Raw genomic sequence first — 27,119 nt, 5'->3', positions numbered from 1 at the left:
TCTCCGCCGGTCCTACCTTTCAGAAAGTGGTTGTTTTTCTGTTTCCAGAATTGCTGTTCTTCTTCTCTTCGATCTGCCGATGGATTTTCAGGTGTTTTCAATCTTTAGATAAGCTATCTAGCTAATCTCCGGCTAGCTGAAGCAGTCTCAGCTTGCTACTTCTCCGCCATCTTGACTCCTCCACCAACCATGTCCATTTTTAAGTCTTTTGTCATTTATAGTTATTGCTCTGATGCTCTTGCATCTTGTAGTACCTTCAAGGAGATTCATGAAAAGGGATTTTGACAAATACAGGTTTCTGATACCCTTAGGATCATAAAACTGAACTGAGTAAGGATTTCTAAAACTAATGGGAAAAGTATGTTCAACCAAAACAAATTAATAACATGGGACTAAAGGAATTAAGGAAGATGATTATAGTTTTTATGACTCTTGTTTAAAAATATTGCTGGTCCTCTAATGTTTGCTCTTCCAGATTTAAGGAAATTTTTTTTCTCTTAAGGTATCTGTGACTTACAAAAATTTGATAAAATATTCCTTTATGAACAAATGGAAGCATTTTTCTTTTCTCCCTACCTGAACCCTCTAGAATTCAAAACACTCCATGAGTATTCTTTCTTTCATGGCAATTATAATTACTTATGTAAGTTCAATAAAATCTGTTCTCTTTGAAACAGAACACCATTGGAAATATTGGTTATATTACCAAGGCTTTGACTAGAATGTCATATTTGAGAGAAACATGTATAGATTCAGATATGACCAGACAGGTTTAAGGAACTAAGGCTGACTTTGTGGAAACAATGGAAATTTTACCCTGATATCTTGCTTATGGAGTTTCCAGCTGCCTTTCCAGTCCTACAGACTAAAGGTAGACAACTTGAGGTAAATGTCAGAAAGAGTTCCACAATAGCTCGTATATAGACAATCACTGTGCCTGCTACTCTACAGACCACTCAAAAGGATTACCAGAGACATTTGAACTACAAACCAAAAAAAAAAAAAAAAAAAAAAAAAAAAAATCCGTCATATTGCCAGTCTGCTCCCACTACATCTGAGGATGCTTCAAGTCTGACATCTAAAAATCTCACTGGTAGCATCAGGGACTCAGACACTGGATTTATAATTTGCCCTTTTGTTTCCTTAAAACAAAAATGAAAACAACTAATGAGCAAAAGTAGTGCGTGTCCTTGGCTTAGATTGTCTAGTGATATAATATTTATAACAAAGATATATGGACAGTAAAAGAATTCCAATAATTACAATTTGTTTTTTTGTTTGTTTGTTTGTTTCCATAAAAAAAGTCTTCTTGATTATCTCGTTGCTTGCTAACTAAGGCAGAATCTATACGATGACTAACACCACTTGCTAACAACACTTACATTCACTTCTCCTGGGAAACAAAATTCCATATAGATCAAATCAGGCAGCAAGCCTCTTGGCTATAAGAAGCCCCTGACCACAACACCTCCCTTCCTAAGGTTGCTGGGACTGGTTTACTGATCTATCCTCATATCAATATACCCATTTATATGAGATCAATTTTAGAGGGGATGATGGGTTTATTACACTGTTACTTTTCCTTAAAATGTATTTTGGGGGTGCCTGGGTGGCTCAGTGGGTTAAGCTGCTGCCTTCGGCTCAGGTCATGATCTCAGGGACCTGGGATCGAGGCCCGCATTGGGCTCTCTGCTCAGCGGGGAGCCTACTTCCCTCTCTCTCTCTCTGCCTGCCTCTCTGTCTACTTGTGATCTCTCTCTGTCAAATAAATAAATAAAATCTTTAAACAAAAAAAATGTATTTTGGGATAAAATTAATGATGTCATGTAATACCAAATTATGTAGGAAAATATCCAGGTTCTCAGATAAGAACTATCTCTGATAGTTCCCCTTCACTGGGGGCCAAAAGTTGCATCCTACACCATGTCAAATCCTTCCAATCCAAATCCCCTACTGTGCCTTAATTCAGCTTGAAGGAGTTACAGAAGATAAACCCATGTTCCACAGACATGGAATGAAGGATTGACAATGGGAAATCACAGTAGGAAAAAACTTAGCATGTCTGACTTAGGAACATAGTTGCTTCTATTTATCTTGCTGCTCTGACCTTTAAATTAAAACTTTTGCTTAGCCTGTCACATGGCACATTACAGTGAAGATTTGCAAAAACTGTCTTTGAACCAAGACCAACCTCACCTGAGGAGATTAAGAAGTAGCCGAAGTGATCATCATTTCAATTCTTCAAGAGTGAGGAATGATCATAACTTAGGGAACTGAAACCATGCCCCACAGGGTTAATGAAGTTAAAATTAACAAAAAAATTTAAACTAGTTTTTCATACAACTGTTTCCCCCTAATCAGCAATTGTGTCTTTACAGACCCCACTAACAAGCTCACTAGCTGTCTTTGCAGAAGCCTGGACTCAAGGTCAATTGATATGTTTCTAGTCTATGAACGAGCAAGGCCCAGCATTCTTTAGGTGAGACAAGTCTAAGACTCCAGCTCTTAGAGCAAGCCCATAACCCCTTCCCTTATTGTAAGAAAACCTCCTGGTGTCAGGAACTGAATTTTGTCTCCTTCTGATATTAAGTCTCAACTCCAAAGAAACATGGGAATAAATGTTATGTTTGCTCAGTGCACATGCTCCATTTTTCCTCATAAATAATCATAAATTTCCCTACCCTTTTACCAAGATAAATATAAAGGATTCATTGGGTTTTTTTCTTCTGGGTCTATTCTAATATTACATTGGCTCCTTCAAATTGTAATTATTGGAATTCTTTTATTGTCCATATATCTTTGTTATAAATATTATATAAAATGTTAAACTAGACCATCTAAGCCAAGCACACATACCATGTTTGCTCACCAATTGGACTTATTAGAAAACATATATCACTTTTAAGATTCCCACCATTTATGGTATAATAAATTCCCCTGAATAAGGAAACTAAGTTCCTATATTTATATTTATATATTTATTTATATTTTATTTATATTTATGTATATATTCTCACACTTAGCAATGGGGAACTTGATGGACCTAAGCAGACAAGCCAGTCACTCTGGCACCGAGGGATATAAAATAGGTTGATCATCAGTGTTTTCTGAGGAAAGATTATTGACCAAAAGGGGCATATGATAAAGGAAGTTTTCAACTTTTAGTGTTTGTGGATCCTGCTCCTGGGCTCCTAGGGAAGATATACTTTTACCAAGGTCACAGTAACTTCACCAAACTTCAGAGCATGGGTAATATTTCTGCCCTAAGCATACATTGTATATCAAGTTATAGCAAATAACCTAAAGGAAATATTTTATACTAAATATAAGAGTAAAAATCTCCTGAAATTCCATTCCCATACCTCCAAAACATGCAAACTTGCATGTACTAAAAGCATAGACAGTTTTCTGAAATGTCCTTCATCATGATGATTTGTAACTCAACAACAAAAAAACCTATATAACCCTGTAATATACAATCTTTCCAGATTCTTCTTTGTGAGGATTGTTTATCCCATGGAGTTGTCTTCACTGGGACTTGAATTGTAAATTTGTTAATTTTGTGTTGATAAGTGCCAGGTTCTGGTGAACAAGGGATGTGGCACTGCAGGGTACTCCAGGTCCTTTTCTTCATAAAGTCACTACTTTAAAGAATGGAAGACTCAGCTAACTTTAACACACAGAAGCAGTCACAGAGAAGCAAGCAAAATGAGGATACAGACAAATTTATCCCAAATGAAAAAATAGGACTAGGCCACAGCCAGAGATCTAAGTGAAATAGATACAGGAAACATGCTTGAAAGAAAACTTAAAGCAACAATCACTGGACTTGAGAAAGGGTGGAAGACCTGAATTAAAACTTCAGCACAGAGATAAGGAATAACATGTTAAAGATAAAGAGATCAATAAATGAAATGAGAAACATGCTTGAATGATTGGAATAGCAGAATGAAAGAAGCAGGGGCACAAATTAGTGACCTAGAAGACAGAATAATAGAAAGTAGTCAAGCTGAACAGAAGAGAGAAAAGGAAATTATATACAATTAAATAGATCTAGGGAACTCAGTGACTCCATCAAATATAATAACATTGGTATTATAGGAGTCCCAGAAGAGAAACAGAGTAAAGGGCACAGAAATTTTGTTTGAATAAATAATAGTTTAAATTTTCCCTAATATGGGGAAACAGATATCCAGATCCAGAAGGTATAGAGAACTCCCATCAAAATCAACAAAAGCAGGCCAACACCAATATATATTGTAATTAAATTCACAAAATAAAGTGATAAAGAAAAAATCTTGAAAGCAGCAAGACAGAAGTCATTAACTTAGAAGGGAAAACCCATAAATCTAGTAGGAGATTTTTCAATAGAAACCTTGCAAGCCAGAAGAGAGTGGTATGATACATTCTAAGTGCTGAGCTGGAGAGTAATCAGAACTTCTTCCATACATGCATCTGCCCTTATTTTATGGACTATCCTCACAGCATGGCCCCCAAATGCCATTGTTCACTCCTGCCCCAAACAAAGAAACCAAGATTGCCTCTTGCCCCCAAGCCAAAGGAGATATCAACATCTGAGCACTTGCCAAAGGGAGAAAAAAACAGCAAGAAGCAATTTAACACAAAGATGAAGTAACAAATGGAATAGAGAGACTTAATGAATAAGCCAGTGAGGAGATTTTTGAAGGTAGAACAGAAATATAACAAACTCCACCAATCATTCCTTCAGAGATTGTAATTGATTGCCAAAAATCCCAAATTTGGGGTAACATTTGTCAGCCATCTACTAGTGTCTACACTCCTTGGGGAGGAGGATGAAGAGGTGCTGCATTATTTGACAAAAGTTGAAGTGACAGAATTTGAAGATATTAAATCAGAATAGATTTTATTTTGATGAATACTCTTCCTTTGAAAGTAAAGTTCTCTCTAAAGAATGTCATCTAAATGACAGTGATGATCTTTCTTCAAAGTCCACTGAAATCAAACAGAAATCTGGAGAGGAATGGTAAAATGTTCAAGTAAAATGCAGAATAAAACTAGAAGAAAGAGACAGCATGAGGAAACAGAGATCTTCTTCATCTGACCATTCTGATGCAGGTACAGATGAATTAAGAGAGATTATCAAAGATGGTATTTAGCCAAATCCATTACAGTACTACGTGGTTCCCAATATGGATGAAGAAGGTGAAGGAGAAGATGATGATGATGAAGATGATGGAGAAAAAGGATTGGAAGATATCAATGAAGAAGGAGGTGAGCATGAAGGTGAAGAGATGAAGATGAGGATGAGGGAAAGGAAGGAGAGGAAGATGAAGAGAAGATGACTAATGGAACACTGATGGATTCCAACCTTCCTTTTTTAATTTTCTCCAGTCCCTGAAGGCAAGTTTCAGTCATTTCCCTTCCCATTCTTCTGTTCATTGCCTTATTTTGAAGTCTCTTCACTCTTCCTTTATAACATGGTTCTCAAATTATGGGAGAGAGGAATACCTTTGAGCAGAATATAGTGGGAAAAGAATCTCTACCCCTTTCTTTTCCAAATTAATTTTTATCCCTTCCTGTCTCAACAAATCTTTATGGAATCTACACCATGCTCCATGGGAAAAAAGAAAATTCTCTGCTTCCTTGATTATGCTGACAGCTCTCCAGATGTCAGAGTTCTAGGCCCCTCTGTAGTAGTGCATAGAATTCCAGCTTTTTCATCCTTTCTCTGTACATTGGGCGTAGAGATTATTATACTGTGTCTCTATGTGATAACGGACAGTTGGCATTTACCAACATGTATCTGTCTAATTACTCTTGTTTAAAAGAAAAAAAAAACTTTAAAAAATGGGGTTATAGAACATCACCAAAGGGTGGGTTTGAGATGTCTGGGTGGTTAAGTAGGCATTTTGACAATATGACTTTTCCTTTGGCATGTTTACTTGTGATGTTTAATGAACATCCTTGCATTTAAGAAGGCAATTTTAAAATAAAATTTCCGGGCGCCTGGGTGGCTCAGTGGGTTAAGCCGCTGCCTTCGGCTCAGGTCACGATCTCAGGGTCCTGGGATCGAGTCCCGCATCGGGTTCTCTGCTCCGCGGGGAGCCTGCTTCCTCCTCTCTCTCTCTCTGCCTGCCTCTCTGCCTGCTTGTGATCTCTCTCTGTCAAATGAATAAATAAAATGTTTAAAAAAAATAAAATAAAATTTCCTCCCAATGATGACATGAGCCCTGCCATTTGATGGGAGAATCAGCAGAACCTATAGGATCTTATTTGGCATTGACGTTCTCTATTGTAATTTTGTTCCTGTTTATTTTTAAATTTACTTTTTGTTTCACTAGAAAGGAGAGATAATGCTCAGTTTAAAAGACATGAAAACATGCAAACAAGAATATAATATCCACCTAGGCTATCACTGAAAATAGAAAGAGAGATAAAAAGCTTCCAGGACAAACAAAAACTGAAAGACTTTGCAAACACCAAACCAGCTCTACAGGAAATATTGAAAGGGATCCTCTAAGCAAAGAGAGACCCTAAAAGTAGTAGATCAGAAAAGAACGGAGACAATATACAGTAACAGTCACCTTACAGGCAATACAATGGCACTAAATTCATATCTCTCAATAGCTACCCTGAATGTAAATGGGCTAAATGCTCCAATCAAAAGACACAGGGTATCAGAATGGATTAAAAAACCAAAACCCATCAATATGCTGCCTACAAGAAACTAATTTTAGACCAAAGACACTTCCAGGTTTAAAGTGAGGGGGTGGAAAACAATTTACCATGGTAATGGACATCCAGAAGAAAGCTGGGGTGGCAATCCTTATATCAGATCAATTAGACTTTAAGCCAAAGACTATAAAAAGAGATGAGGAAGGACACTATATCATACTCAAAGGGTCTGTTCAAGAAGACCTAATGATTTTAAATATCTATGTCCCTAACATGAGAGCAGCCAACTATATAAAATAATTAATAACAAAATCAAAGAAAAACATCAACAATAATACAATAGCAGTAGGGGACTTTAACACTATCCTCACTGAAATGGACAGATCATCCAAGCAAAAGATCAACAAGGAAATAGAGGCCTTAAATGACACACTGGACCAGATGGACATCACAGATATATTCAGAATATTTCATCCCAAAGCAACAGAATACACATTCTTCTCTAGTGCACATGGAACATTCTCCAGAATAAATCACATCCTGGGTCATAAATAAAGTCTCAACTGGTATCAAAAGATTGGGATCATTCCCTGCACATTTTCAGACCAGAATGCTCTGAAGCTAGAACTCAATCACAAGAGGAAGTTTTGAAAGAACCCAAATACATGGAGGCTAAAGAGCATCCTTCTAAAGAATGAATGGGTCAACCAGGAAATAAAGAATTGAAAAAATTCATGGAAACAAATGATAATGAAAACACTATGTTTCAAAATCAGGACACAGCAAAGGCAGTCCTTAGAGGAAAATATATAGTGATACAAGCCTTTCTTAAGAAACAAGAAAGGTCTCAAAAACACAACCTAACCCTACACCTAAAGGAGCTGGAGAAAGATCAACAAAGAAAGCCTAAACCCAGAAGGAGAAGAGCAGGAGAAGAGAAATCATAAAGATCAGGGAAAAAATCAATGAAATAGAAACCAAAAAACAAACAAACAAACAAAAAAAACCCAATAGAACAAATCAACAAAACTAGGAGCTGGTTCTTTGAAAGAATTAATTAGATTGATAACCCCCTGGCCAGACTTATTAAAAAGAAAAGAGAAAGGAACCAAATAAACAAAATCATGTATGAAAGAGGAGAGATCACAACCAACACCAGAGAAATACAAACAATTATAAGAACATATTATGAGCAACTCTGTGTCAACAAATTTGACAATCTGGGAGAAATGGATGCATTCCTAGAGACACATAAACTACCACAACTGAACCAGGATGAAATAGAAAACTGGAACATAATGAGTAAGGAGATTGAAACAGTCATCAAAAATCTCCAAACAAACAAAAGCCCAGGGTCAGATGGCTTCCCAGGGGAATTCTACCAAACATTTATTTTTTATTTTTATTTTTTTTTAAGATTTTATTTATTTATTTGTCATAGAGAGAGAAGTGAGAGCAAGCACAGGCAGACAGAGGCAGAGGGAGAAGCAGGCTCCCCGCCAAGCAAGGAGCCCTATGTGGGACTCGATCCCAGGATGCTGCGATCATGACCTGAGCCGAAGGCAGCCGCCCAAACAACTGAGCCACCCACGCGTCCCTCTACCAAACATTTAAAGAAGAATTAATTCCTATTCTCCTGAAACTGTTCCAAAAAATAGAAATGGAAGGAAAACTCCTTTTCATTTTCATTTTATGAGGCCAGCATCACCTTGATCCCAAAACCACACAGGGATCCCATCAAAAAAGAGAACTACAGGCCAACATCCTTGATGAACACAGATGCGAAAATTCTCACCAAAATACTAGCCAATAGGATCCAAGAGTGCATTAAAAGATTATTCACCACGACAAAGTGGGATTTATTCCAGGGCTGCAAGGTTGGTTCAACATCTGTAAATCAATTGATGTGATACAATGCATTAATAAAAGAAATAATAAGAACGATATAGTACTCTCAGTAGATGCTGAAAAAGCATTTGACAAAGTACAGCATCCCTTCCTGATCAAAACTCTTCAAAGTGTAGGGATAGAGGGCACATACCTCAATATTATTAAAGCCATCTATGAAAAACCCACAGAGAATATCATTCTCAATAGAGAAAAACTGAGAGTTTTTCTGCTAAGGTCAGGAACACGGCAGGGATGTCCATTATCACCACTGCTATTCAACATACTACTAGAAGTCCTAGCCTCAGCAATCAGACAACAAAAAGAAATAAAAGGCAGGGCACCCGGGTGGCTCAGAGGGTTAAAGCCTCTGCCTTTGGCTCAGGTCATGATCCCAGAATCCTGGGATCGAGACCCACATCAGGCTCTTCTACTCAGCAGGGAGCCTGCTTCCTCCTCTCTCTCTCTCTCTCTCTCTCTCTCTCTCTCTACCTGCCTCTCTGCCTACTTGTGATCTGTATCTTTCAAATAAATAAAATCTTAAAAAAAAAAGAAATTAAAGGCATCTGAATCAGCAAAGAAGAAGTCAAACTATCACTCTTTGAAGATGATATGATACCTTACGTGGAAAACCCAAAAGAATCCACTCCAAACCTGCTAGAACTTGTACAGGAATTCAGTAAAGTGTCAGGACATAAAATCAATGCATGGAAATCAGTTGTATTTCTTTACACCAACAACAAGACAGAATAAAGAGAAATTAAGGAATCAATCCCATTTTCAATTGCACCCCAAACCGTAAGATACCTAGGAAAAAACCTAACCAAAGAGGCAAAGAATCTGTACTCAGAAAAGTATAAAGTACTCATGAAAGAAATTGAGGAAGACAAAGAAATGAAAAACGTTCCATGCTCATGGATTGGAAGAACAAATACTGTGAAAATGTCTATTCTACCTAAAACAATCTACACATTTAATGCAATTCCTATCAAAATGCCATGCATTTTTTTGAGACAATGGAACAAATAATCCTAAAATTTATATGGAACCAGAAAAGGCCTCAAATAGCCAGATGAATTTTGAGGAAGAAACCCAAAGTTGGTGGCATCACAATTCCAGACTTCAAACTCTGTTACAAAGCTGTCATCCTTAAGACAGTATGGTACTGGCACAAAAACAGACACATAGACCAATGGAACAGAATAGAGAGCCCAGAAATGGACCCTTAACTTTAAGGTCAACTAATCTTTGACAAAGCAGAAAAGAATGTCCAATGGGAAAAAGACAGCCTCTTCAACAAATGGTGTTGGCAAAATTGGACAGCCACAAGCAGGAAAATGAAATTGGACAATTTCCTTATACCACAACAAAAATAGACTCAAAATGGATGAAGGACCTCAATGTGAGAAAGGAACCCATCAAAATCCTTGAGGATAACATGGGCAGCAACCTCTTTGACCTCAGCCGCAACAACTTCTTCCTAGGAACATCACCAAAGGCAACAGAAGCAAGGGCAAAAATGAACTATTGGGATTTCATCAAGATCAAAAGCTTTTGCACAGAAAAGGAAACATAACAAAATCAAAAGACAACTGACAGAATGGGAGAAGATATTTGCAAACAACATAACAGATAAAGGGCTAGTATCCAAAATCTATAAAGAACTTAGCAAACTCAACACCCAAAGAACAAATAATTCAACCAATAAATTATCAGAGGACATGAACAGACATTTCTGCAAAGAAGACATCCAGATGGCCAACAGACACATGAAAAAATGCTCCACAGCACTTGGCATCAGGGAAATACAAATCAAAATCACAATGAGATACCACCTCACACCAGTCAGAATGGCTAAAATTAACAAGTCAGGAAATGACAGATGCTGGCGAGGATGCGGAGAAAGGGGAACCCTCCTACACTGTTGATGGGAATGCAAGCTGGTGCAACCACTCTGGAAAACAGCATGGAGGTTCCTCAAAAAGCTGAAAATAGAGCTACCCTATACCCAGCGATTGCACTACTGGGTATATACCCTAAAGATACAAATGTGGTGTTCCAAAGGGGCACATGCACCCGAATGTTTATAGCAGCAATGTCCACAATAGCCAAACTATGGAAAGAACCTAGATGTCCATCAACAGATGAATGGATCAAGAAGAGGTGGTATATATACACAATGGAATACTATGCAGCCATCAAAAGAAATGAAATCTTGCCATTTGCAATGATGTGAATGGAACTAGAGGGTATTAGGCTTAGGGAAATAAGTCAATCAGAGAAAGACAACTATCATATGATTTCCCTGATATGAAGAAGTGGAGATGCAACTTGGGGGGGTTGGGGGATAGGAAAAGAATAAATGAAACAAGATGGGATTGGGAAGGAGACAAACCATAAGAGACTCTTAGTCTCACAAATCAAACTGAGGGGGGCGTTAGGGAAAGGGTTGTGGGGTTATGGACATTGGGAAGGATATGTGTTATGGTGAGTGCTGTGAAGTGGGTAAACCTGGTGATTCACAGACCTGTACCCCTGGGGCTAATAGTACATTATATTTTTATAATAAAATATTTTTTAATTTTAAAAATTATTTTTAATTTTTAAAAAAGACATTAAAAGTGTTTGAGCTGTTTGGTACAATAAAACTAAATGTGTACACACACACACACACATAGTGCTGAATGGGAAAAAGCTGCAGCCAAGAATATTCTATCCAACAAAGCTATCGTTCAGTATAAAAGAGGAGATATAGTTTCCCATACAAGCAAAAAATTAAACAGTTCATGACTAAACCAGCCCTGCAAGAAATATTAAAGGGGACTCTTTGAGTGGGAAAGAGAGACCAAAAATCATAGTATAAAAGTAGGAAACACAAAAACAGTAAAAATTAATATTTTTGTAAAAAAAAGTTAGTCAAGTAACTCACAAAAAAGTATATAAAATGTAATAACATTTATATAAAACATGAGGGGGAGAGGAGAAAAGAATGGTTCAAATTTAAATGAACATCAACTTAATATAGACTGTTGCATGCAGAAGAGGTTATATACAAACCTAATGCAACCATATATCCAAAACCACCAATAAACATGCAAAGAATAAAGAGAAAGAAAACCAAATATATCACTAAAGAAAATCAGCAAAACATGAAAGACAGAAGACAAGAAAGGATCACAGAAAATCTTCAGAAACAACCATAAAACAAGTAATAAAATGGCACTAGATACATAATTATCAATAATTACTTTGAATGCAAACAGAATAAATGCCCCCAATCAAAAGACAAAGGGTGACAGAATGGATAAAAGAATGAAGACTTATTTAAATGCTGCTTATAAGAGACTCATTTTTAACCTAAGGATACCTGCAAATTGAAAGTGAGGGCATAGAGAATGATCTATCACGTGAATGGATTAAAAAAAAAAAGCCAGAATAGCATACTTTTTTCAAACAAAATGACTTTGGAACAAAGACTATAACAAGAGACAAAGAAGGACATTATATGAAGGGCACAATCCAAAAGGAAGATGAAAACTGTAAATATTTATGTACCCAACATAGAAGCACACAAATACATAAAACAGTTAATAATGAACATAAAGAAACTCATTGATAATAATACAATAATAGCAGGAGAACTTAACACCCCATTTACGTCAATGAACAGATTGTTTAAACAGAAAATAAAGAAGAAAATAATGGCTTTGACCAACACGCTGCATCAGATGGACTAACAGATATATTCAACCTAAAGCACTAGAACACACTTTCTTTTCAAGTGCAAATGGAACATTCTCTAGAATAGATCACATGTTAACCCACAAAACCAGTGTCAACAAATTGAAGAAGACTGAGATCTTATCATGCATCTTTTCTGACCACATGCTATGAAACTAGAAGTCAACCATAAGAAAAAATCTGGAGGGATCACAAATACATGGAGGTTAAATAACATGCTGTTTAAAAGTGTAAATTGAATAAATGAAGTGCAATACAGAAAGGCTTGGTTTCAGGTTTGTATCAGAGATGATGAAGATTCCATTCAGTCAAAGATTTTCCCAAATGAGCTGAACTTCTTTCTCCATTACACATAACTTTTGTATTGTAGAAATGAATATGAAATATTTCTACCTCACCTCTCTGATATTTCTAAACAAGGCTTATTCCCTCAGACTTGATTTTTTTAAATTGTTTTCTTTTTGTTAATTAATTTATTTATTTATCCCAGCAATTCCTTCAGCCTCTATCAGCTGCTCTGGAACAAACTATAAATTTGTCAAAGGAACAAAAATTTCTTGATTCCTATTACTGTTTTATTTAAATAGCTTTTCCCCTATAGAACTGATTTTCTTTCTTTCTATCTCTCTCTCTCTTTAATTTATTTATTTGTCAGAGAGAGAGAGTCCAAGCAGGGGAAGTGGCAGACAGAGGGAGAAGCAGGCTCCCAGGACCCTGGGACCATGACCCAAGCTGAAGGCAGATGCTTAAATGACTGAGCCACCCAGGCATCCCTGATTTTCCTTTTCTTTTTAATTCTTTTTGTTATCCATTCCCCCCCAACACACACACACACACACACACACACACACACACACACACACACACTTTACAGATATCTTTCCTCCTTGAAATAAGATGCAGTAAAGATTTAGCCTGCCTGGGTTCAAATCCTAGCTCTGCTGTTCATTAGCTGTGTGGCTTTGGCAAATTACTTAACCTCTTTGAGGTTCAGCTTCCTAATCTGTAATTTGTAAATCTGTATCTACCTCATAAGATTGTTATGAGGATTAAATGAGTTAGTAGATGTCATTCACTTAGAACAAGGCCTGTCATATATCATAAGTGATAGCTATTGTCATCTTTATTGTGCTCTCCTTCCTAAGCCAGTCTCTAACCCCATTTCATCATATTCATTTCCCATTTGCATTCATCACAATACCTTTTGGAAGCTGCAAAGACAAAGAGCCATGACATTCATTAAGGCCAGAAGAGGGACCTCACTCTGAAGACTGTCTGCCTGTGAAAACCCGCTGCAGGGCCCCCTGCACATCGGGGTTTTAGAGGCTGTAGATGAGTAGGTTCAGCACGGTGCTGATGACAGCAATGAGAATGCTGATCCCTTTGTCCTTGTCTGAGGCCTCCACTGAGCCCAGCCTCATGTAGCTGAAGACACCTGTCGCTTAAATATGCCCACCATGCTGAGATGGAAGCCACATGTGGAGAAAGCTTTCTTTCTGCCCTCCACAGAGCTGATTCCTAGGGCTGCCACTGCCATGTGTGCATAGGACCCAGTGATGAGGACCAAGGGGACCACCATGAAGGCTGCTGCTATCAAAAGCAGCAGCTCGTTGAGTTGGGTGCTGGAGCAGGAGAGCCAGAAGAGCTGTGGGAGGTCACAATAGAAGTGATTAATCACATGGGGGGGTCACAGAAGTTAAGAGTGGATAGGCAACACTTTGGGTCAGTGCATTGGTGAAGGAAAGGACACATGACATGCCCACAAGCCAGTGCTTGCTGGATTCCTCAGCTCATGTGGGTGCTGTAGGTGAGGGGCTGGCAGATGGCCAGGTAGAGGTCAGAGGCCATGACTGTCAGCAGGAAGCAGTCCACTCCTGCCACGGGGTGGAAGGAGAAAAGCTGGGAGAGGCAGGCCATGTAGGGAATGCTTCTGGTTTTGGAAATGCAGTGCCTCAGCATGGCAGGGACAGTGACACAGATGCATCCATCATCTAGCAGGGACATGTTCCCCAGAAAGAAGTACATAGGCCTCAGAAATGAGCATCTTCCAAGGGGAACCAAAGCCATATGATGCTATATAACATACAACCTCTAGAACCATTAAAACATTTTGTTCTTCCTCAACATGTTTCCAAGTACAACCTTCATGGGTATGGTAAAAGTCATTCATTTATTTAACAAAAAAATTTTTAGCACCTACTACTGTTGACTTTACAAATAAAAGTCAGTTATTTTCACCAGCAAAAATAGGTTTATTCAGGAATAGGAGATAACTGCTGTTTGGAACAAGCAAGCTATGGCAAAAAAAAAAAAAAAAAAAAAAAAACCCAAAAACAAAAACAAAACCATAGGCTCACCCAACAAACAAAAGAGAGGAATGTTACTTTATGAAGAAGGAGGAAGTTGGGAGGAGTTGTCCCTTGGAGAAAAGCAAGAGTTAAGGGTGATGTTGGTTTTTCACTGGGTGAGTTGCTGGGGTGGTCTATTTCTTCTCAGAGATGAAATGTACATCTTTCTCTTTTGGGACCTGAAATTGATGATTCTTTTCCCTTGAGAATTTTTCTGTTAAGATCTGTAATTGATAGGTTTTCATACAATTGAGGCAGAGTGGTACAGAGTGAGAGCCCCCATTCTGACTTCCACACTCCATTTTAGTGATATCTTTCCCTTCATTAATTTATGCACTATGTGTCTGCCTTGTTATCAACATTTTATGGAGTTAAAATGAATTTCAGAAAGCCTTAAAGTGTGGCAAAGATCACATACAGTGTTGGGGATGGAGTTGGGACTTTGGGTTTCTGGGAGAAAGATGGGCTGGACTAAACCAGATGGGTTGGATCCCTCTTCCTAGCCTTACCTGCAGCCTGGGGCTGAGAGGAGGGTGGAGCCTAGGCAGGATTTGCTCCTATATTATCCCTGGAGCAGCGTCTCTGGGCCTCCATTCTCAAACTCGGCATCTCTTCTAGTCTCAAATGAATGACTTGCCCTTTTCCTGCTTCCAGATAATCCAGATCCTGTAGCATCCTGATCCAAAATGTTTTCCAACCTTAAGGCCCCCAATATCATAAGGAAAGATAAAGATTTGGGATACCTTTTAGACCAGTACTGCCCTACTTTTGCTAATTCCTGAAAGTGACTTTAGGCATCAAGTATGACTTATTAACAATTATTAAATTAAACAATTATTAACAATTCCTGTTCAGTAAGAAAGCTTTCCTACTGGTTTTCTTTATTAATGTCAATTTTTAATTTAAATTATGGTTAGTTAACATATATGGCAAAATTAGTTTCAGGTGTAAAATTTAGTAATTTACCCATGGATTTAATTAACAAGTCTGGGAGAAACTCTTTGCAGGATCAGTTGAGTAGCTTTGTAATGGTTCAAGGCTATCATAAGTCAAAGAAGAATAGGCAGGGCATTAGGATCTTTGTTGACAGCTGTCCATAGAAGGGGACCTGCAGGGTACAGAGCCTAAAGGGAACCTATTATTGCACCTCCATACTGTTTTCCAGTGTGGTTGTACCAGCTTGCATTCCCATCAACAGTGTAAAAGGGTTCCCTTTTCTCCAAATCCTTGCCAACACTTATTTTTTCCTGTCTTGTTCATTCTGGCCATTCTAGCTGGTGTAATGGTATCTCATTGTGGTTTTGATCTGTATCTCCCTGATGGCTAGTGATGTTGAACTTCTTTTCATGTGTCTGTTAACCACTTATATGTCTTCTTTGTTAAAGTGTCTGTTCATGTCTTCTGCCCGTTTCTTGACTGGATTATTTATTTCTCAGCTTTAAAAAAAATCTGTATTTTGAGCTTCATTTAATTAATTTTTATAATGACTTTCTAATATTCTATCATTTGCATTTGCCAAAATCTATTTAACCACTGGATATTTAGTTTCCAACTTTCCACTTCCATAAATAATAATGCAACCAAATCTGTTTCTCTCTGATGTTTGTCCTGTGTCCTAAATAGTTTCTACCTCCAGTTTGTGCAAAGATCTTTTCTCATCCTTTGATACTCTACATTCTCAAGACTAGATTCCTTGTTACCTTATGACAAAAGTACAAATTACAGAACTATTTATCTTTTATATAAGGGACAGGGGAAACATGTATTCTTCATATCCCCCACCAATATTGTTAATACTTCTTCCTTATATCTTTGTTTTGAGAGTTTTAATTGGCTTCAAGATCTACTGACTTATTTGTTAGCATAGGTTTTTCAATTCCATTAACTATGAAGGAAAAGAAAAGAACACTAATTATGTAAACATATGGTGATTCAAAACCCTCATGTAATAAAGATCACCCAGTGGAAAGGAAGCAAATTTGCTTGAGTGTTTAGACCATTTAATTTCTTTTGGGACTTAATGATGATTCTTATACAGCTGCTACTGATGACCGTTGCATCATTTTTAGTTAAGATAATAATGAAATCGTGATAACTCAATAGAATAACCTTATTACAATCTCCAGACTTTTGCCACAGAGCTGAAAAAGTCTACAAAATCTGTTTTTAAGGGTGCCTGATTAGCTCAGTTGGTCGTGTCTGCCTTTGGCTCAGGTCATGATCTCAGGATCCTGGGATCAAGCCCCACAATCAAGCTCCCTGCTCAGAGAGGAGGCTGGTCCTCCCTCTCTCTCTGCCTGCTGCTCTGTCTACTTGTGCTCTCTTGCTCGCTCTCTCTCAAATAAATAAAATCTTAAAAATTTTTTTTAAATCTGTTTTTAATTTTTTACTTGATTAATAATACTTTGCTCAGTTTTATTTTTAATGTGTTTCATAAATAAAACAACAGTATGACAATATTGCATATGCAGTGGTCTTCTCAGTTTGAGAATGAGTTATTTCACCTAAGAACTAAGGTTCCAGGAGGCCTGCTGTGGTCAGCTTGCATGAGGGATAGCAGAACCTCCTGGGAGAGGGCAGAGAGAGTTGCTATGCCCAAGTCCAAAGCCAAGGGGTTGAATATCAAAGTAAGCTCACCTTCTTGTGCCATTTTCCCTTGCTTCACCTCCAGACTCACACTGGATCCAAGGAAGAGAGCGTTTAAATAAGGAGGTAATAAATAAAAAGATTTCTTGATTATTCCTTTATTGGTAGGTATTTAAATTACTGTATTTAAAATTTCTCTTCATACACATGGTTCTACTACATTTAGATCAGATTTCTAGAAATGGTTTCAAAGATTATGAAGACTGATATATTTGATAAGAAGTTATTTTACCAAGCCCTCTAATCAATAATGGACTTTTTCCCCCTAACGTTTTTCAAACATAAAGTTCAAATAGTTATACAGTGAATACCCATGTCCCCATCATCTCAATTTTACCATTATAATTTTACTGTACTTGTTTTATCACATATTTATCCATCTGACCTTCCCGCTTTCCATCTATCATTCCATCTTACTCTTTGATGCATTTCAAATAAAACTATAGGCATCAGTACGCCTCTCCCTAAATAATTCAGCATGCATACCAATAACATGAGTTCAACATTTGCTTACAGCTCTTTTTTTATGCAAAAAAAAAAAAGATGTAAAAGGTTGTATGATTACCTTTATATGACATTCTAAAAAAAAAAGACAACTATAGTGATGGAGACACATCAGTGATTTCTAGGGGGATAGAGAGGGCAAATAGGATTGACTACAAAGGGACATGAAGGGATTTTTGGAGTGATAGAACTATTCTATATCTTGATGGTGGTGATGTATACAACTGTATTCATTGGTCAAAACTCATAGACACCTATAAAAGGTAAATTTTACTGTTTTTAAATCATACCGCAATAAAACTGACTTTAAAAAAAGAATACTAAAGCAATAAAGTGAATATCTTACCTACTACACAAATTTATGAAATAGAACATTCCATTGTCTTTAAAGATTCCTGTGTGTCCCTCCTTAATCCTAATCCTTTATCTCCTTACTCAGGTAACATTATTCTGAAAAAAAAAAATCCACTTAAAATCTTTTTGTTACTTATATATGATTCTCTAAGCAAAATATTAAGTTTTTAATATATTTAGTCTTTATGTAAATGAGATCACTCAATAGTTATTCTTCCTTTGACTTGTTTATTTCACTCAATGTGTTTGTGTGGTTCTCTGATAGTGAGTGCCAAAAACTGTTGCTCATTTGTTTTTTTTTTTTTTTTTTTAAGGATGTATAGCACTGTGTGATGTGATGAGACCACAATTCATTTGCTTTTTGTCTGAAGGCATTTTGCTTCTGTGAACACTCTTGTACTCATCTCCTGGTGCACAAATGCAAGAATTTGTCTAGGGTCTCCAATTAGGAATGGAATTTGTGTATTTTCAGATTTAAAGGATAAAATAAAATTATTTTCCAAAATGATTGCACCATTTTATAATCTTACCAGCAGTGTATAAGAATTGTTGTTGTGCTATTTTTAAAAAAAGATTTTATTTATTTATTTGACAGACAGAAATCACAAGTAGGCAGAGAGGCAGGCAGAGAGAGAGGAGGAAGCAGGCTCCCTGCAGAGCAGAGAGCCCAATGCGGGGCTCTATCCCAGAACCCTAGGATCACAACCTGAGCTGAAGGCAGAGGCTTTAACCCACTGAGCCACCCAGGCGCCCATGTTGTGCTATATTTTCATCAAAACTGGCTATTATCTCACTTATTCATTTGGACCAATGTATTGAGTATGAAATGGTGTCTCCAGTGTGCTGCTCATTTGCATTTGCTAGATAACCAATAGGATTGAGATTCCTTTCCTAATTTCATTGGCCATTTGTGTTTCCTGTGAAATCCTAACTTTTGTCTATTATCTCTTGTGTCCCTTTTATTTTTGTACTAGTTGTAGAAGTTCTCGATATGTCTTGGATTCTTCAGAGTAACTCTATGTGCTACAAATCTCTTCTAATTTGTGGCTGTCTTTTCACTTAAAAATTGTTGTTCTGTGATGAGTAGAGGTTTAAAAATTTAATGTAGGCAAATCTTAGTCTTTTTTAAATGATCAATGTTTTTTGGACTGCTTTAAGAATGACTGAGCTCCTAGAGGATCATGAAGATATCCCATAAACTATTCTTAAGACTTTACAATTTGACTCTACAATGTAAGTTCCTCATGCACCTGAAGCTGATTTTTCTGTGTGGCGGAGAAAGACATCATGTTATTGCTGCTGCCCCTCGGAACAATTTGTTACTTAAACTGTAATCCCTGGAGGATTTTACTAGTTGCCAAGCACATTTAGATATGGCCTTAAGAAATACATATACTGGCAACAGGTCTTTGAGGAGAAGGACGATATATGACCGTGAAGCTGAGCAGCCGGGAATGCCCGGTCAGCTCAGGGTGGAACGAAAACCGCCTGCTTCCCTTTTCCGTTATCACTCCTTTCTCTTCCCAGAAGCGCCTGTTGTTAGTTAGATGAGTCCTTTGAATGTGCTTGTTTAACTATAAGCTTTATCCTCCTCCTTGCTTGTCTGCAAGACAGGATTAACGTTTGACCTTCATCAATCTTTCTGTTGGCTATTGTTTCTATCCAATAAAAGTGAGACTGTGGAGTTTCTCATGGCAGCAGTCCTTTTTGACTGTTGTCCCCTGCTCCCAGTCTCTTGCAGCTGACTTGTTTGTGCCCAATTCTTCTCCTGTTGCTGGCTGGAAGTGGCATGTTATCTTTTTTTCTCTATCGATACACTGTTTACTGGAAGGTCTGTCTTTTTACTACTGCTCTGTAGGCTGCCTGTGTCACATATCAAATTTATACATATTATTTTCAGGCTCCCTAATTCACCCTTTTGGTCCATTTCTCTAATTTTGTTCAGGGAGGACATAGTCTTAATTACAACACCTTTAACATATGCTCTGATACCTTGTAGGGCAGTCAGGTGCAGCTTTTTGAGACAGAGAGTCATACTGTGAGTAGCAGTTTTTAGGTAGCAAGGTCTCCATTATGATGGGCAGTCACTGCTTGAACAGGCAGTAGGGCCCTGAGGGAGGGCTAAACAACCTCTCCACATTTTCTGTTTGTTAATCTTATCATTGGATCCTTGGTTTCTAAGGATCTGACCTAAAAGCAAAAGTGGGAGACCCTGGGACCCCATGGTTCTTCTTAACACAACTCAGTTCTACTGCCACTTCTAGTTTCATTATGGTACCTGCGGAGACCGAGAAAATTAAGGCCATCCCACCTCAAGCTTAGCTGATGTGGGAAACAGAGGCAGAAGAAAATCATTAAAATTCCTCACCTACTGATAAGCCCTTGAAACAGACAGAGTGGCTCTCCCCTGGAGACTTAACTGCCCTCACCTTGAGATTTTGCTAAGGACAACCCTAGCCTAACCAACCCCTACCCCAACAGGTCTGAGCAGGATCCTGTAAGTCTACTTTAACAATTCCTTTATCTCTAAACCTCCAAGATAGTGTCGAGAATCATTCCCAAGTGTATGGCCCACTGATAAACATCTAAAGGGTCTCACAAGAAGATTTTTATTATTGGTAATAAATAACCTTTCTCCCAACAATAGCTAGCCCCACAAGATCCTGAAGACCTTGCTTCCAAAATTCCTTAGGGACTTACGCCATCCCTAATCCCCTTTGTCCTCACCCACCACCGAGTCCACCCCTACTCTGCCTTTAAAAACTCTGACTGTAATCTGGTTCGGGGTCCAAGTCCCTACTCCACTGTGACAGGTATACTTGGGCCCAAGCTTAAGCTTGTCAAATAAACCCTCATGTGATTGCATCAGTGCTTGGCTCCTTGGTGGTCTCTCAGATGTGAAAACTCAGGCATAAAAGTACCCCCATAATGCAATCCCAGTGCCCTTAAGATGGACGGCATTTCATTCCTGAGGACTTATTAGGAAATGGGGTTTGCAGAAGGCTTCTTCCTTTCCCCCCCTTCATTGTTCCTCCTCTTATCCCTAGGCCGAGTCAAGTCTGGGAGCAGGCTGCTCTCTGCTCAGAGCTCTATTCTGGACCAGGAATCTGGGAAAGCAAGGCATTGAGGCTGGACTCTAGTTAAGTCCCAGCTCCACCACAGTTTCATGGGTGACACTGAAAAGACAAATACACATTCTAGGGATTGGAGAGGAAGATGGTGGTGGAGTAGGTGGACCTAGGCTCCCCTCATTCCGTGAACACAACTAGATAATTAACAAATCATCCTAAATAATCCAGAAATTGACCTGAAGACTAACAGAACAAATTCCACAACTAAAGGGAGGGAAGAGACTACATCAAAGAAGGTAGGAAGTGCAGAGACATGGTTTAGGGGAGAAAGAGATCATGGGTGCTCCAGAGGGGAGGGAGCCATGAACATAGAGAAGAGTGAGAGAAAGGAGCACACAGAAGGATACGTAAGGAGAATGTTTCCCCAAAACCACTCGCTTGGAACAGGAGAGGGGCTGCATCTCAGGAGTTCTTATAATCACTGGGGCCTTAACGTCTGAAGCTTTAAAGGTCAGTGGACTTGGCTGGGGTAAAGCCCAGAGGGCAGTAGGCTATTCCTGGAGAGAAGGCAAGGAAACAACTCAGGGGCAGAGAGCATGGAAACAGTAATCTGAAGAGCATAAACACAGAGCCACCTTCAGGAAGCAGCAGAGCACCCATACTGGCTGCCTAACTTGCAAATACCAAACACCACTCCCCTGCACTCTGGTGGGACTGCCTGCCCTTCTCTCATGTCTGCCTCAGTCCCAGGATGGCAAGATCCTCCCCCAGAAGACCAGCAGAAGCCCCTGCCCCCCAGCATGTCTCCAGCCCAGAGAGTTCTGCAAGGCATCAATTCTGGTAGAAGTCTCGTTAGGTCTCGTTTCACAAGCAGACTAGAGCACACCTAGTTAACAGTTGCCATTTTCAGGCCAGGGACCAAACACTGCCACTACAGGCAAGGAGAGCCTCTGTAGATTACTGGCCTGAAGGATAGAACAGCCACAACATAACATCAGAACACATACAGCACACATGGGAGATAATGAAGTTTTAGAATATAAGTGAGGTTCAGTGGGGTGAGGTTTGGTGGGGTGAGGTCAGGAGCCGATGACCAAGAAAGAGTTCTTGAGACATCTTTGGTGCAAAATAGTGTTTTATTAAAACATGGGGACAGGATCCATGGTCAGAAAGAGCTGTTGTCCCCAGGGATGTGAGGGGGTGGCAGGTTATGTACCATGGGGGTGGGGAAGTAAGGAATAGGGGGATGTTAATAGAACTTTCATATGCTAAAGAGAACCTACAAGATACCAGAGACTTTACCATTGTCAAGGTCATTTTCCCCCTCTAGCGAGGTATTAACATTAAGATGGGTGGGAGATTCCTAAATAATGTCACATATGTCTCACCCAGGATTTGGGGCGGGGAAGGTTGGAGGGTGTTAGCTTTTGCTTTGTCCTCAGCCAGCCTTCTGTTCCCTCATCAAGAGACACTCTCCAAAGCACCAGGACCAGGGAACTACATGACCACTTCTTCAAAAGACCATTACTTTCAGGAGCAGGAGACATTTTGGTGACTTTTCTAATACAGAGAAGAAGGCAGAAACAAAGTGGCAAGACAGAGGACTTTATCCCATATGAAAGAACAAGATAAGGTCAGAGATCTAAGCAAAACAGGTAAGTAAATGCCTGATGGAGAATTTAAAGTAACAATCATAAGGATACTCACTGGGCTAGAGAAAAGAATAGAAGACATCAGTGAAACCCTGACCACAGATTAAAGAGTAGAAAAAGAATCAGCCAGGAATAAAGAGTGCAATAAATGATATTGAAAAAAAAAAAAAAAAAAGGTTTGATGCAATGAACAGCAGACTAAAAGAAGCAGAGGAACAAATTAGTGACCGAGAAGACAAAATAATGGAAAATAATGCAGCTGAATGAAAGAATTATGGGACACAAGAATTGACTTAGGGAATTCAGTGACTCCATGAAACGTAGTAATATTTGTATTATAGGAATCCCAGAAGTACAAGAGAGAGAAAAGGGGACAGAAATTTTATTTGAAGAAAGAAGAACAGAAAACTTCTGTAATCTGGGGAAGGAAACAGACATCCAGATTCAGGAGACACATAAACTCCCACAAATGTCAACAAAAGCAGGCCAACACATATTGCAATTAAATTTGTGAAATATCATGATAAAGAAAAAATTTATAAAAGCAACAAGACAAAAGAAATCCTTAACTTACAGGGGAAAACCCATAAGGCCAGCAGGAGATTTCACAACAGAAGAGAGTGGCATGATATATTCAAACTGCTGAATAGAAAAAATGTGTAGCCAAGAATACTCTATCCAGCAAGGCTATCATTCAGCATAAGAGAAATAGTTTCCAGGACAAACAAAAACTAAAGGAGTTCATGATAATAAACCAGCCCTGCAAGAAATATTAAAAGGGACTCTGAGTGAAACGGAGAGGCCAAAAGTGAGAGAGGTAAAAGGATCAGAGAAAATTTCCAGAAACAATTACAAAACAAGTAGTAAAATGGCAATAAATACATATCTACCCATAATTACTTTGAATGTAAATGGGCTGAATGCTCCAATCAAAAAACATAGGGTGTATGGTATAAGAAAGTGGTCCAGTTTCATTCTATTGCATGTTGCTTTCCAGTTTTCCCAACTGTTTGGGAACTGTTTCCCATTTGTTGAAAAACAGTCTTTTTCCCGTTGGATTTCCTTTGCTTTGTCAAATATTAATTGACCATGGGGTTCTGAGTTTATTTCTGGGTTTTTCTATTCTGTTCTGTTGATTGACATGTCTATTTTTGTGCCAGTACCATACTGTCTTGATCATTACAGCTTTGTAGTATAACTTGAAGTCCAGAATTGTGATGCCTCCAGCTTTGCTTTTCTTTTTCCAAGTTGCTTTTGCTATTTGGGGTCTTTTTGATTCCTTACAGATGTTAGGATTATTTGCTCTAGCTCTGTGAAAAATGCTGTTGGTATTTTGATAGAGAATGCGTTAAATGTATAGATTGCTTTGGGTATTATAGACATTTTAACAATGTTTGTTCTTCTGATCCATGAGCATGGAATCTCTTTCCATTTCTTTGTGTCCTTTTCAATTTCTTTTATCAGTGTACTATAGTTTTCAGGGTACAGGACTTTCACTTCTTTGGTTAGGCTTATTCCTAAGTATATTATTACAGTTTTGGGTGCAATTGTAAATGGGATTGATTCCTTAATTTTTCTTTCTGCTGCTTCATCATTAGTTTATAGACATACAACAGATTGCTATGTGTTGATTTTGTATCTTGCAACTATACTGAATTTGTGTCTCAGTTCTAGCAATTATTTGGTGGAGTATTTTGGATTTTCTCTAGAGCATCATGTCATCTACAAATACTTCTTTTTACTTCTTCCTTATTGATTTGGATGCCTTTTATTTCTTTTTGTTTTCTGATTGCTGTGGCTAGGACTTTCTGTACTATGTTGAAGAGAAGTGGTGGACATCCCTGTCTTGTTCCTGACCATAAAGGAAAAGCTCTCAGTTTTTCCCCTTTTAGGATGATATCAGATATGGGTTTCTTGTGGACAGCTTTTATTATATGGAGTCCTCTAAACCTACTTTGTTGAGGTTTTCATCATAAAGGGATTTGTACTTTATCAAATGCTTTTTGTGCATCTGTTGAAATGATCATATGGTTCTTATCCTTTCTTTTATTAATGTGGCATATCATGTTGCTTGATTTGTGAATATTGAACTACAATTGCAACTCAGGAATAAGCAAAGGAAATAATCAACAAAACTATAAGGCAACCTACAGAATGGGAAGATATTTGCAAATAACATATCTGATAAAGGTTAGTATCCAAAATATATAAAGAACTTATGAAACTCAACACTCAAAAAATGAATAATCCAATTAAAAATGAGCAGAAGACATGAATAGACTTTTTAAAACAAATTCAATTAGGTAACACATACTGTATTATTAGCTACAGTAGTGGAATTAGTGATTTCATCAGTTGCATACAACACCCAGTGTTCTTTGCAATATTAAGTGTCCTAAACTTAATCCTTATCTCCAATTATCTCTTCCCCCTACAAAACTCCCCTCCAGCAACCATTATTTTGTTTCCTAGAATTAGGGATCTCTTATGGTTTGCCTCCTTCTGTGTTTTCATCTTAATTTTATTTTTCCTTCCTTTCTCCTAAGTTCATCTGTTTTTTTTCTTAAATTCTACATGAGTGAAATCATTTAATATTTGTCTTTCTCTGATTGACTTATTTCGCTAAGCATAATACCCTCTAGTTCCATTCATGTCATTGCAAATGGCAAAATTTCATTCTTTTTGATGGTTGAGTAATATGCCATTGTGTATAGGTACACATGTGCAGACACACACACACACACACACACCATATCTATCTTTATCCATTCATCTGTCAGTGGGCTTCTGGGCTCTTCCCATATTTTGGCTATTGTGGACATTGCCGCTATAAACATTGGCACACATGTGCCCCTTCGAATCCCTATGCTTGCATCCTTTGGATAAATAACTAGCAATGCAATTGCTGGGTCATAGGGTAGTTCTATTTTTAATTTTTTGAGGAAACTCTATACTGCTTTCCAGAGTCACTACACCAATTTGCATTTCCACCAACAGTGTAAGAGGGTTCCTCTTTCTCTGCATCCGTACCAACACCTGTTGCTTCCTGACTTAATTTTAGCCAATGAATAGACATTTTTCCAAAGAAGACATATAGGTGGCCAATAGACACATGAAAAGTTGCTCAACATTAGTGATCATGAGGAAAATATAAATCAAAACTACAATGAAATATCAATTGACATTTGTCAGAATGACTAAAATCAACAACATATATATGAATATTACTCAGCCATAAAAAAGAATGAAATCTTTCCATTTACAATGATGCGGAGCTAGAGAATCTTATATTAAGTGAAATAAGTCAGGCAGTGAAAAACAAATATATGATTTTACTCATCTATGGAATTTAAGAAACAAAACAAATGAACGGGGGGGGGCAGGAGGAGAGAGGCAAAGACTCTTAACTATAGAGAACGGATGGTTACTAAAGGGGAGATGGGTGGGAGGATAGGTTAAATACGTGATAGAGATTAAGGAGTGCATTTGTTGTGTTGAGCACTGACCATTATATACAAGTGTTGAATCAGAATATTGCACACCTGAAATTAATACTGCATTGTATATTAACTAATCAGAATTTAAATAAAAACTTTTAAAAAAGAAAGAAAAAGAATAGATAGATAAACTTTCTTGGCTTCCCTGCCCTCTGAGATAAATGGAATTACTAACACCCTCATGGAACAATATGAGAGGTGGAGTAAGGAGTTAGATATCAAGACTTTTTGAGAAAATCAAAAGCATCAGAATTGTGAAGCATCATTATTGGGTTCATTAAAGCCTTTGGTTATTTATTCATCTGTGGCTCCCCAAAGCCCCATCCTTCCTAGGAGTACTAATTTTTGAGGTCTACAGGGATAGCACTGCAGTGGATACAGTCCCACAACAGAGATGATCTCATCTCTCTATCACTCATTTTCTTATATATGGCCCCTTCCACGCTCTCCCAGGCTGGGGCCTACATAGCACTGCACCCTCTTCACTCCCTTCATCAGAAACTTTTCCAGCTTCTGTACCTGCAATAAGGTGAGTATTCTCTAGGGTCCTCTTTCTGCTCTCTGATAATAGATGAGACCCTTAAGTTGTTACCAAGCAAGTCAACCCTCCTATTTCACAAAGGTTTCAGTAAAGAGACTCTTGTTTGGGGTAACACATCAAGTGAGGGGAAAGGGTTGACACCCTCCTATGCCAAGGCATTTTGTCATTCTTGGACAAAGCCTACCTTCTGTGTTTATTGGAGTATGAGGGCATTCATCTTA

General features: G+C 38.1%; 1 protein-coding gene and 2 pseudogenes across 1 annotated transcript in view; 2 read left to right on the top strand and 1 right to left on the bottom strand.

Annotated features, from left to right (window-relative positions):
* Positions 1 to 27,119, top strand: part of LOC131816271 (olfactory receptor 3A2-like) — a 61,063-nt gene that overhangs the window by 21,309 nt on the left and 12,635 nt on the right. The gene's annotated exons all lie outside the window — the stretch shown is intronic.
* LOC131816273 (protein SET-like) lies at positions 192 to 5,823 on the top strand (annotated as a pseudogene).
* On the bottom strand, positions 13,605 to 14,310 carry LOC131816274 (putative olfactory receptor 3A4; annotated as a pseudogene).

This window comes from Mustela lutreola, chromosome 15 (genome assembly GCF_030435805.1).
Source record: "Mustela lutreola isolate mMusLut2 chromosome 15, mMusLut2.pri, whole genome shotgun sequence".
NCBI lineage: Eukaryota > Metazoa > Chordata > Mammalia > Carnivora > Mustelidae > Mustela > Mustela lutreola.
The sequence above is the reverse complement of the archived record's forward strand: the minus strand, read 5'-3'. Positions and strand labels throughout refer to the sequence as shown.